The sequence below is a fragment of the Mauremys reevesii genome, linkage group 5, assembly GCF_016161935.1.
Source record: "Mauremys reevesii isolate NIE-2019 linkage group 5, ASM1616193v1, whole genome shotgun sequence".
In the NCBI taxonomy this organism is placed as follows: domain Eukaryota; kingdom Metazoa; phylum Chordata; order Testudines; family Geoemydidae; genus Mauremys; species Mauremys reevesii.
The window spans coordinates 107,281,100-107,294,334 of NC_052627.1; the positions used below are offsets into that span (position 1 = coordinate 107,281,100).

At 40.5% G+C, this 13,235-nt stretch overlaps 1 protein-coding gene across 6 annotated transcripts in view; it reads right to left on the reverse strand.

The window, feature by feature from the left end:
- Nucleotides 1-13,235, reverse strand: part of SLIT2 (slit guidance ligand 2) — a 398,427-nt gene that overhangs the window by 353,541 nt on the left and 31,651 nt on the right. The gene's annotated exons all lie outside the window — the stretch shown is intronic.

Sequence of the window (13,235 nt, forward strand, 5' to 3'; positions counted from 1 at the left end):
GATTACACACCTTTCAGTGACCTACAAGTGCAAAAAGAGGGGGAAGAGAAAAAATTTCGTTCTATCCTATCACTTTGAGATTCTAAACAGGATACCCTTTCAGTCTTCAGGATGATAGGTCTGATACCCCCATAGCTGAACCAATTCTACAGTTCAGATTTCATTCCAGGATCATGTACCACTTATTAGTGCCACAGTTGAATCAGACTTCATTTCCCCTGCCCCAACAATAAGGGCAATTCACCTCTGGCAGAAGGATCCCTGTTGGCAGCAGCAAGCCTGCCAAATCCTTGTGGCCAAGGCTCACCACAGATATTCGTACAAAAATGGTGGGAAGCCACCCTGGGTGGACCCAGATCTATCCAAGGAATCTAGTCCACGAAAAAAGTTGCATAGCATATCTAAATATTGGAGCCAAAGCAGTTCTTTATACTCTCTGGTTGTCACATATGCATTGCTGGTTTATTAACCAAACAACTCAGTAGTTGTTCATCTCAACAAGTGGGCTAAAGGGCTATCAAAACAGGAAACAGCACATAAAAGTAAGGACTCTCCTGCACTGAGAAGTATTTTCCTCTACCTTAAAATTTGGTTTGAGAAGTTCCTATAAACTGATCTAAAAGACGGCCAGTCTTGCCAGTTACAAGGATATATAGACACTTGCTGTGGTAAAATTAGAATCAAAATTTTAAAAAGTTTGACTAAATTAGTATCCAGAGCTAAAGTGGCATCCGACCACCAAAACACATACAAGGTGGAGCCTTCCCTCGAGAATACATCTGAAATCTTATGATTCATCTTTCTGCTAGTTGATACTGAAGAATAGCCTATTATCCACAAGGTTCTATGGAAAATATGCAACAGCTAATACGCTGGAGGGGGGAAATCAATATGTTAAGATTTTTATCAGAGGCTGTACACATTTCCAAAGATTTTAAAATGCACATCCAGCCTATGGCTATGATACATGCACCAAAACACATTTGATTTCTTTTAAAAGTATCTCTCATCACTGTGATTGCAGTTCAAAAAGCCTTGTGTACAAGTCAGTCTAAGCTACAGTTTCTATTGACATGATAAAGAATGAAAGTTCATTCCCAAATACAAAGGAACAATTCACTTCCTTTCCATCACAATATCTACTGCATAGATGGTAACAAAACATTAGTATACCAGATGCAATTTAAGTCACATCCTAAGAATATGTTTCCATTTCCTCTTTATATTTAAAAAAAAAAAAACTAAAGGGTGCCACTTATTCATTTTTAATCTGCTTGGAAGTGACTAAATATTTGTTACTGTTTCCACTATGGAACTATTTATCTTCATAGCCATGGTAATATATCCACATAAAGGCATCAAAGCTGCCAAATTCCTTCATTACAATTTGGCTTTTAGTGTGGGGACTGGGTTGTTGGCACTTGCATCTCACTGGACCTGTAACAGCAGACACTCATCATCAAGTCATTATCACATTTTCCCTTCATGGCAGAGTGTATTTTAAGATATCCCCATGTGTTCAAACACTAACTAGACTTTATTTCACAGTATCAATTATGCACAGAACTTTAGTGCAAATGGATATTTACATATTTTTCCTTCACAGTTCACACAGTGTGAAGTCAACCTCTACAGACTTCCATCTCTAATCTTCAACCAAAAATCAAACTAATCATGCATGCTTCAAAACAAGTCAGCCAAAACATTTGCAATCCATCATTCATAAAAACATTAACTAGAGTTAATCATATTTCCAAAACGTTCCCAAAAAATCCACATATCTGGAGTTTTACCTAATGCAACTTTATCTAAACACTACAGAATCATTAGGGCATTGCTGCTGAAGCTACCCAAAACACAATGTATACAGGATGAGACAAAATTATTCCAGTTATAGTTTGATTTTTGGTTCTACAATATCTCCCTCCGTTTGGTAAGAAACTAACCAAATTCAGAACATTCTTAACCTCTCTTAGCATACCCAGTTAAAACTGAAACATTTCTCAAGTTTGTTTTAATTATTCAGTTGAACAAAATACCATCTCTTTACTGTACATGCCTTTCTGCATGAGGTGTCTCCACTCACAACCAGCCTACACAAAAATAGGGACGATGGTTTTCCATTAGCTTGATTCAAAGGGGAAAGAGTTCCCACACAGACCTTGGCAAGCACATTAGCCATGGATCACCAAAATGAAGGTGGAAAATAAACATAAGAAAGGCCGTACCGGGTCAGACCAAAGGTCCATCTAGCCCAGTATCTGTCTACTGACAGTGGCCAATGCCAGGTGCCCCAGACGGAGTGAACCTAACAGGCAATGATCAAGTGATCTCTCTCCTGCCATCCATCTCCATCCTCTGACGAACAGAGGCTAGGGACACCATTCTTACCCATCCTGGCTAATAGCCATTTATGGACTTAGCCACCATGAATTTATCCAGTCCCCTTTTAAACATTGTTATAGTCCTAGCCTTCACAACCTCCTCAGGTAAGGAGTTCCACAAGTTGACTGTGCGCTGCATGAAGAAGAACTTCCTTTTATTTGTTTTAAACCTGCTGCCTATTAATTTCATTTGGTGACCCCTAGTTCTTGTATTATGGGAATAAGTAAATAACTTTTCCTTATCCACTTTCTCAACATCACTCATGATTTTATATACCTCTATCATGTCCCCCCTTAGTCTTATCTTTTCCAAGCTGAAGAGTCCTAGCCTCTTTAATCTTTCCTCGTATGGGACCCTCTCTAACCCCCTAATCATTTTAGTTGCCCTTTTCTGAACCTTTTCTATTGCTAGATTATCTTTTTTGAGGTGAGGAGACCACATCTGTACACAGTATTCGAGATGTGGGCGTACCATGGATTTATATAAGGGCAATAATATATTCTCAGTCTTATTCTCTATCCCCTTTTTAATGATTCCTAACATCCTGTTTGCTTTTTTGACCGCCTCTGCACACTGCGTGGACATCTTCAGAGAACTATCCACGATAACTTCAAGATCTTTTTCCTGACTCGTTGTAGCTAAATTAGCCCCCATCATGTTGTATGTATAGTTGGGGTTATTTTTTCCAATGTGCATTACTTTACATTCATCCACATTAAATTTCATTTGCCATTTTGTTGCCCAATCACTTAGTTTTGTGAGATCTTTTTGAAGTTCTTCACAATCTGCTTTGGTCTTAACTATCTTGAGCAGTTTAGTATCATCTGCAAACTTTGCCACCTCACTGTTTACCCCTTTCTCCAGATCATTTATGAATAAATTGAATAGGATTGGTCCGAGGACTGACCCTTGGGGAACACCACTAGTTACCCCTCTCCATTCTGAGAATTTACCATTAATTCCTACCCTTTGTTCCCTGTCCTTTAACCAGTTCTCAATCCATGAAAGGACCTTCCTTTTATCCCATGACAACTTAATTTACGTAAGAGCCTTTGGTGAGGGACCTTGTCAAAGGCTTTCTGGAAATCTAAGTACACTATGTCCACCGGATCCCCCTTGTCCACATGTTTGTTGACCCCTTCAAAGAACTCTAATAGATTAGTAAGACACAATTTCCCTTTACAGAAACCATGTTGACTATTGCTCAACAGTTTATGTTTTTCTATGTGTCTGACAATTTTATTCTTTACTATTGTTTCAACTAATTTGCCTGGTACCGACGTTAGACTTACTGGTCTGTAATTGCCGGGATCACCCCTAGAGCCCTTTTTAAATATTGGCGTTACATTAGCTAACTTCCAGTCATTGGGTACCGAAGCCGATTTAAAGGACAGGTTACAAACCTTAGTTAATAGTTCCGCAACTTCACATTTGAGTTCTTTCAGAACTCTTGGGTGAATGCCATCTGGTCCCGGTGACTTGTTAATGTTGAGTTTATCGATTAATTCCAAAACCTCCTCTAGTGACACTTCAATCTGTGACAGTTCCTCAGATTTGTCACCTACAAAAGCCAGCTCAGGTTTGGGAATCTCCCTAACATCCTCAGCCGTGAAGACTGAAGCAAAGAATCCATTTAGTTTCTCCGCAATGACTTTATCGTCTTTAAGCGCTCCTTTTGTATTTTGATCGTCAAGGGGCCCCACTGGTTGTTTAGCAGGCTTCCTGCTTCTGATGTATTTAAAAAACATTTTGTTATTACCTTTGGAGTTTTTGGCTAGCCGTTCTTCAAACTTCTCTTTGGCTTTTCTTATTACACTCTTGCGCTTAAGTTGGCAGTGTTTGTGCTCCTTTCTATTTGCCTCACTAGGATTTGACTTCCACTTTTTAAAGGAAGTCTTTTCATCTCTCACTGCTTCTTTTACATGGTTGTTAAGCCATGGTGGCTCTTTTTTAGTTCTTTTACTGTTTTTCTTACTTTGGGGTATACATTGAAGTTGGGCCTCTATTATGGTGTCTTTAAAAAGGGCCCATGCAACTTGCAGGGATTTCACATTAGTCACTGTACCTTTTAACTTTTGTCTAACTAACCCCCTCATTTTTGTATAGTTCCCCCTTTTGAAATTAAATGCCATAGTGTTGGGCAGTTGAGGTGTTCTTCCCACCACAGGGATGTTGAATGCTATTGTATTATGGTCACTATTTCCAAGTGGTCCTGCTATAGTTACCTCTTGGACCAGCTCCTGCGCTCCACTCAGGATTAAATCTAGAGTTGCTTCTCCCCTTGTGGGTTCCCGTACCAGCTGCTCCATGAAGCAGTCATTTAAAGTATCGAGAAATTTTATCTCTGCATTTCGTCCTGAAGTGAAATGTTCCCAGTCAATATGGGGATAATTGAAATCCCCCGCTATTATTGTGTTCTTAATTTTGATAGCCTAATTTCCCTTAGCATTTCATCATCACTATTACTGTCCTGGTCAGGTGGTCGATAATAGATCCCTAATGTTATATTTTTACTAGAGCATGAAATTTCTATCCATAGAGACTCTATGGAACCTGTGGATTCGCTTAAGATTTTTACTTCATTTGAATCTACACTTTCTTTCACATATAGTGCCACTCCTCCCCCTGCATGACCTGTTCTGTCCTTCCGATATATTTTGTACCCCGGAATGATTGTGTCCCATTGATTGCTCTCAGTCCACCGGGTTTCTGTGATGCCTATTATATCTATATCCTCCTTTATCACAAGGCACTCTAGTTCACCCATCTTATTGTTTAGACTTCTGACATTTGTGTACAAGCTCTTTAAAAACTTGTCCCTGTTTATTAGCCTGCCTTTTTCTGATGTGCCAGATTCTTTTTTATGTGACTGTTTATCATCTGATCTGGCCCTTACATTATACTTTTCAGTCCTCTGCTCCTGACTATAACCTGGAGATTCTCTATCATCAGACTCTCCCCTAAGAGAAGTCTGTGTCCGATCCACACGCTCCTCTGCAGCGGTCGGCTTTCCCCCATCTCCTAGTTTAAAAACTGCTCTACAACCTTTTTAATGTTTAGCGCCAGCAGTCTGGTTCCACTTTGGTTTAGGTGGAGCCCATCTCTCCTGTATAGGCTCCTCCCATCCCAGAAGTTTCCCCAGTTCCTAATGAACGTGAACCCCTCCTCTCTACACCATCGTCTCATCCACACATTGAGACTCTGAAGCTCTGCCTGCCTACCTGGCCCTGCGCGTGGAACTGGGAGCATTTCTGAAAATGCCACCATAGAAGTCCTGGATTTCAGTCTCTTCCCTAGCAGCCTAAATTTGGCTTCCAGGACATCTCTCCTACCCTTCCCCATGTCATTGGTACCTACATGTACCATGACCACCGGCTCCTCCCCAGCACTACACAAGTCTATCTAGATGCCTCGAGAGATCCGCAACCTTCGCACCAGGCAGGCAAGTCACCATACGGTTCTCCCGGTCATCACAGACACAGCTATCTACATTTCTAATAATCGAATCTCCCATTACTAACACCTGCCTTTTCCTAGAAACTGGAGTTCCCTCCCCCGGAGAGGCAACCTCAGTGCGAGAGGCAACCCCAGCACCATCTGGAAGGAGGGTCCCAACTACGGGAAGGTTTCCCTCTGCTTCCATCGACTGCTCTACTTCCCTGGGCCGTTCTTCCTCCTCAACAGCACAGGAGCTTTCTGAGCGGAGGTGGGACAATTCTACAGTGTCCTGGAAAGCCTCATCAACATACCTCTCTGCCTCTCTTAGCTCCTCCAGTTCCGCCACCCTGGCCTCCAAAGTCCGTACATGGTCTCCAAGGGCCAGGAGCTCCTTGCACCGACTGCACACATACGCCACCTGCCCACAGGGCAGGTAATCATACATGCAACACTCAGTGCAATAAACTGGATAGCCCCCACTCTGCTGCTGGGCTTCTGCCTGCATTGTCTCCTAGTTAGTGGACAGGTGGTTTACAGAAAGGAGTTTTGGAATGTAGTTTGGTTTACAGGTTTTAGGGGGGTGCCACAGGGAAGGGGTTACGGCTGGTGAGGGACTCCCACTCCCTTCCCACTCCCCTTCTAAACTCCCTTGCGAAACTCCGTTAGCAGCCCCTGTTCGCCTTGAGTCCCTGTTCAGTACTAGAGTCCCCTTGCAGGGATAAAACATTCAGTTTCTCAGTCTTCATGTTTCTTCATCTGGGTGGAGGGAAAATGAACAATTCCTTCTTCCTTCCAAAGGATCCTGTGGCTACTAAAATACCCTTTCTATTTAAAATACCTGCCTCGGTGAGTCCAGGAGGGGATTATATTTCCTCTTTGTAGGTTGAGGCCTATGCCTTCCACCTTTGAAGGGTTAGCCCCTTCTATGCCTGACTATGGGTTTGTCTACACTACCCACCAGATCAGCGGGTAACAAATGATCCAGCAGGGGTCGATTTATTGCATCTAGTATGGATGCGATAAATAGACCACTAAGTGCTCTCCCGTTGACTCCCGTACTCCACCAGAACAAGAAGCACAAGCTGAGTCGATGGGAGAGCATCAGCTGTCTGCTTACTGCAGTGAAGACATTGTGGTCAGTAGATCTAAGTACATCGACTTCAGTTAAGGTTATTCACATAGCTGAAGTTGTCTCTTAGATTGACCCCGCACGGTAGTGTAGACAAGCCCTTAGCGTGGTAATCCCCACAGGGGAAAGACATTCTACCAGAGCCTAGTATTTTAACTATACCCTCTGTAATAAGCCAACAGATGGCACCTAAGTATGAGTTCTGGAGAATCAAAAGCCTGGAGGGCAAGAAGCCAAAAGATTCCATAATAATGGGGAGATGCCGGAGGGTGGGTGCACCATCTTGGCTGTTGCGGGGAGAGCAGAAGAGGGTATCAGTGGAAGGAAGGGCTGTGTTGCTCTGAGTGCATGTGTGAGAGCCTGTGGAATGGGACTATGGTGGTCACTGCTAAACAGAGTGCTGGTGAGCACTTTGGACTTAATGTGTGCCGCAAGGAAAGTTGAAGGCCAAGTAGCTGAGCAGCAACATACCCAAACAGGTCAGTAGTCCAGACTGAGCAGCCACCAGAGGAGCAAGGCACCTCACCAGATGAGTGCATTGACTTTATGTGCACCATGGGTGAGATAAGAGATCTTGGGGGCAAGGGGATACCTTGAGTACCCCCAGAGTTGGGGTGGGGGGGGAAGGACTGTGCTACTGTGTCAGTATTTAGTTTTTGTTGTCAAAGTCCCCCATCTCCTTGCTTATTTTTTTAAATGAGCAGTTTCAGAACTCTGAGTGCAATTGGATTTTGGTGTCAGGGGCTTCCAGACCCACTTAAGCAAAGGGGGCCAGTGATTGACTGGAAGCAGTAGTAGTGCAGGCTCACTCCTATAAACCCACAGCTTTTCATTTCTCTGTTCTGCATCTCAGATCCGTACAATTTACACACAGGCTGATTGGACTTCATTGATCACAACGATTATGGTCTAATATTACATTGAATAAGAACAACTGACTGGGAAGCCATCTTTTTTATTAGACAGCCAGCACAAAACATGCTTGTGAGAGGATAAGTAAAATGAACAAAGGAACAGTTTAAACACTGAAGACATTTAACAAAACAAAAAAGTTGATCTACAGACAGAATCAAGAAAAAAGTAAGAGTTGAATCAGATTATGGTACAAAAAGCCATTTTACAGATTCCATTCTCAACCATCTAAGTACACAAAGAACTCTACATGTCTGTGCAGTGGAAAACAGACCTTTTACAATTTCTAACTATGCTTTTCTTCAAAATGAGAGTGCTCCAATCTAAGTACACAGCTCTCTAACTTATGACTGAGAGAAAGCAATTTTAATGGATATACATAATTTCTCACGTTTTCTTCTAGACAAATTCAATATGGATATGACTGTCTGAGAAAATTTCTTTATTCAGAAAGTTTGTTACTGAAATGAAATTATGTCTTTTCACTGTTGCTCCTCAGAAAAGTACAGTCAAATAACATGACAGTAGAATTTTAATGTTAAATTATTACCATTCTCAAACATTGAGAATGTGGGACCAAACTTTTAAAAGTATATATGCATTTGTGTGCCAAGTTTCTGATGTGTACATAAATCAGGTTTGCATGAATACAAAGGTACAGGGACAGGCAAACCCTTGAGTTGGGTACCCACAAAAGTATCTATTTTAATATCTTCTATTGTTTGCTGTGTTGGTCTCACAATACTGAGGGACAAGATGGGTGATCTCTCTCTCACCAAGAGAAGATGTTCCAATAAAAAAAAATCTCACCCTGTTTCTCTAGCTATTGGAATAGTATTTTGTTTTAGGGCCTAAATATTTCCTATGTTTCAGCAGAACAGACTGACATGATTTCTCGTCAACAACAAATGCTTTCTAAACTAAGGACATTTCTATTAAGAAATCTGGCAATTATTCTTTTGTGCTTTAGTCTATATTTGTTCAGAAGAAAGCATCTGAGAATGCATACAAGCCATATAATATTTAAAGCTGTTTTCTGTCAGTCCTTAAAGTGGCTACATACTTAGTGCTGAATTCTTTTCAGAAGAAAAAAGAAAACTGCATAAAGTGAAAATGTCAGCATAAAGTCTCTCCTAGGTAGGCATGCAAAAATTTATATTATGCTCAACTGGAGCTTCTTATACAACAAAAAATAGACTCCTCTGTGCAAAACATTACCAAAACTCTGCTCTGATTTTGTATACATGCGATAGATATATATTGTGGTACAATGACAGAACTCAGCTAGCAGCATTGTTCCCCATTAGTTCTTCTCTCCAATGTTCTGGACTCAATTTAAAGCCATTTCTAAGGTCCAAGGCTCAGTGAAGGTGTGAAAACTATTGCCAAATGAACACTACCTGCCTGCTCTATTCACCAAAAATTTCACTGTACCATCAGGCATAAACACTATATAAATGAGGCAAATGTAAAAGCTGCCTTACTAAAAAGGCCATTCTCCCTACTAGTCATCTTCATAGATCACTTTATCATCAAGAGGACCTACACCAATACACAAGGTGGATGAGACCAATAATGGATTAAGTTTGTGGCACAGAAAGCTTTAGTGGAGAAGAGAACATCTGAGAAATCCCAACCAGCAGAAGTGTTCCTAGAGGTTGACAATCTGGTGAATCCACAATGTTTACGCTAGCAGGTTATTTAATTCCATCTACTTGTCAGTACAAGATTACTCTGGATAAAACTGTCCCAAAGCAAATAGACTGAAATGTACCAAATGATGGTGTTTCCACCACTTACCTCCCCCTTGGGGATTTATTCCACAAGCTAACACAGCATTGTCAAGTTTTTTCTATCATTCAGCCTAATTCCATTGTATTACACCTCTGTCATTTATATATATTCTTCCCCAAACTTATTTTCTCCCTTCCCCAGCTTTTGCCTAGTCAAGCTATGCATATATAGCAATTTTAAATCCTTCAAAATTTCTACCCAATTATTTACTCTCAACTATCTCTAATCAGTAGATCAGATCTACGTATGCAGACCAAAGCAGCATTAAAGCTAGTCTGTACTACTCAGGCTTCGCCAATACATCTATACCAACAGAGCCCCCTCCCCCAGTGAAGATGCAGTTTATGCTGGCAAAAAGTTATTTTGTTGGTATCAAAGCTCCCCACATGACAAACAATACTGGCAAAAGGACTCTTGCCAGTATAGCTACATCTGCACACACCGCAGGTCGTGGGGGAGGGAGGAAGGGGAGAAGAGGGCATTTGCCAACATAATTAGGGGATGTTTTCCCACACACACACCCTTGCCGGATAGTTATGCTGACAAAACTGTAGTGTAGACCTGGAGTAATTCTCTTACTATTATCGCTTGCTAGATTTTTCCCTTATCATCAAGTATTGGTCTGGATTTTGCATCAAATTAATCATGCATTTCCCCTATTCATGCCCCAATTCTAGTATAATTTATCCATGTTTCTGACTTAAGTCCCTTTATATATTTTCTCTAGCCATGCTTCCCAGATAATCATTTACAAACTTCATTAATGTGCTGTTTACATATTTGTGACCATTCTTTATAAACATAATTGATGAACACTGGACTCAATACAAATTCCTATGGTACCTCAGCTCAACATTTTGCATAATCCTTTGTTAACAGTTCTGGTTTTGGGCTATGGTACAAATATTCATATCCCAGCAGATTTTAATTTAGCATAAGGTTTTAGAGAAAGATGACAGTGTAGTTGAATTTTGAGTCTGTTGGTTCTGTTTAACCTGGCTTTTGATCTTGGTATGGAACTGTAATTTTGCTAATACTGCTGAATAATGATCTTGCAGTTATGGACAGGGGTAGCGTGCCCAAGTGATTTATAAATGGGGATGGTTTTGGATTTCAAAATGCTACTGGGATTCCCAGGGATGTCCTTGCCCTCAGATACTGCCACTGACTAGGAGATTACTACTTCTGTGCAGCAGACTGCCATGGTTATCCTAGTCTCTGACCTCTATAGTGGTTTACCTGTGTGCCAGAATAGATGCAACCTGCAACTGGTGCAACATGCAGCTGCCTGTTTTATTGAGTTAGCTGCACAAACACCACCTTTGTTTCTAGGTGAAATTTTAACTTGGCACAGATCCTATGAAGCCACATGTGGTTTGAGTCTTGGCTGAGACTTGCCTCCCTCACTCAGTTGTCACTGCATTGTCTGTGATAGGCACTCTAGTGCAGAATTTGCATCCCCTATGGTCATCAGAGCTTGAGTCTGTTAACATACACTAACAGGCACAAAATAGGGCTCATCTTTTACAGAAATAATAGTAGTTTGTTTCTTTTTGAGTGGGGTAGAGGGGATGGGAAAAGCCCAGGGATCTATTGATTTTACCATGTGTTACTATTTTTCCAAGACAGTTTCCTTAAAAAAAAACCTACTTTGTATTGTGCCCAGACAGTTTTGCAATTGGCACTTGTACGAAATTTAGAGGAGGAAATCTAATCTGGCATCCTGGCTTCTTACAAGGACAAAACTAGACAATTCAGAGAAAAAACATAATGCAGCTAACCAATTGTTCAATGGATTTATCACTAAGGAAAAAGAGGTAGGGGGCAGAAAAGAAGTCTTTTCCCATTCCTATGAACTAGCTAATTTTGCCTGGGACTGGATGACTCAGTGTTTTCTTCATTCAAATAAAAACTTTTCAGTTGTGTTAGTTTTCTACAAATTACTTCCCACATTCATTTTTAAAAAGGAGAAAGTATTAGTTTTCAACTTTTTTTAAAAAACAAATGCTTGCTCATTTTTATATTATGGCACAGATTTAGCAGGAACACCCATCACCTCTCACTATACCAGCCATTATTCTGCCCATCTTTCATACTCTTTTCCCAAATGAGGGGCCTTATCAAACTCAATAGGATCCAGCCTTGAGAGCCTTGTAACAGACCAATTACTGAAACCCCTTCCCTCACCCCCCCAAAAAAAGTTACCCACATCTATGAAAATGCTGCAGTGGGGAGGAAGAGTTCTAGTACATAACTGACTTCTTCCATTTGTACAAATGCTCAGCCCAGCCATTATACATTTCCCCCTCCCACTCCAAAATGCCCCAGTATACTACCAAACTTGCAATACCCTTACTCATGAGCACTTTTCAGAATCTAGCAAACAGTCAATTACTCACCATTGCATCTCTTATTTTAGCTATGTCCTTTGAGATCAAATACTGCACATGCCATATTTACCTTTTTGGGGGCTTTATATGACAAGAGGTTTTTTTTTTTAAATTGCTGTTGCTCATTTAATCTTCAGCAATCTCCACACCAAGATTATTTGAATCCCATACAGTTAAGAGTGGTCCCAACTAAAATCCATCCCGTACATGGAAAGTTTAAATTATTTCCTCTTTTGTGTTATTTAACTTAATTCACTAATTCAATACATTTGATATCTAACAGGATTAGACTGCAGAAAAACAAGTGACGAAACTTTGTGCTGTGTAAGCCTCACTTTTATTCTGAGTCATCCCTTGGCTCATGTGCCAATATAATTGGAGTTCTATAATATACATAAATATTAATTACAGTATATCCATTTTATATAGGCACTCAGGTGAAAATAGTTGTCAAGTTTTTTGAATGAATTTTTGATGGATTACACTAAGTATTTTAGTTTTAATGGGCAAATGTTGCTATAGCTAGAAAGATTCAGATACAAATTGTTGCACATTAAATTTAAATATGAAAATTTAATGTATTCACAAGGAAGATCATGTTTTTATATATAAATTTTATACTATTAGGATCTTATTCCCTGATAGCACTGACAGAGTGCACCTGTTGGAATAGCCTTCTGTGTATATTGCATCATTTTTATTTGGAGGGGAAAATATACAGTTAACATTTGTCAACAGAAGTTTAAGCTTCCCAAGCCCACATATATAACTATGCATTCATAAAGGACTCCATAACAAAATTTAACAGCTAGGCAGTTGGTGTGCTGAGAGCCCTCAGTCTTATCATGCCAGCCAATGTTTCATCATTCCCTTGTACTCCAGTCAACCTGTCTAGATCCATCTGTTGTCTCTTGTTTTATACTAGAGCTTTGTCTACACTACAAGCACTACAGTGACACAGCTGCGACTTATGCTGCTGTAGCATAGACACCTGGTACAGCAACCAGAAAGGTTTTTTTCCCCCTACTGCTGTAATAAGTGTACCCCCTCGGGAGGCAGTAGCTAAATCAGTAAGAACAGATCGGTCACCCTAGCGGTGTTTATACCAGGCTTAGGCTGACTTAACTACATCTGAGGGCGTGAATTTTTCACATACCTGAGTGACATAGCTATATCAACCTAAGTTT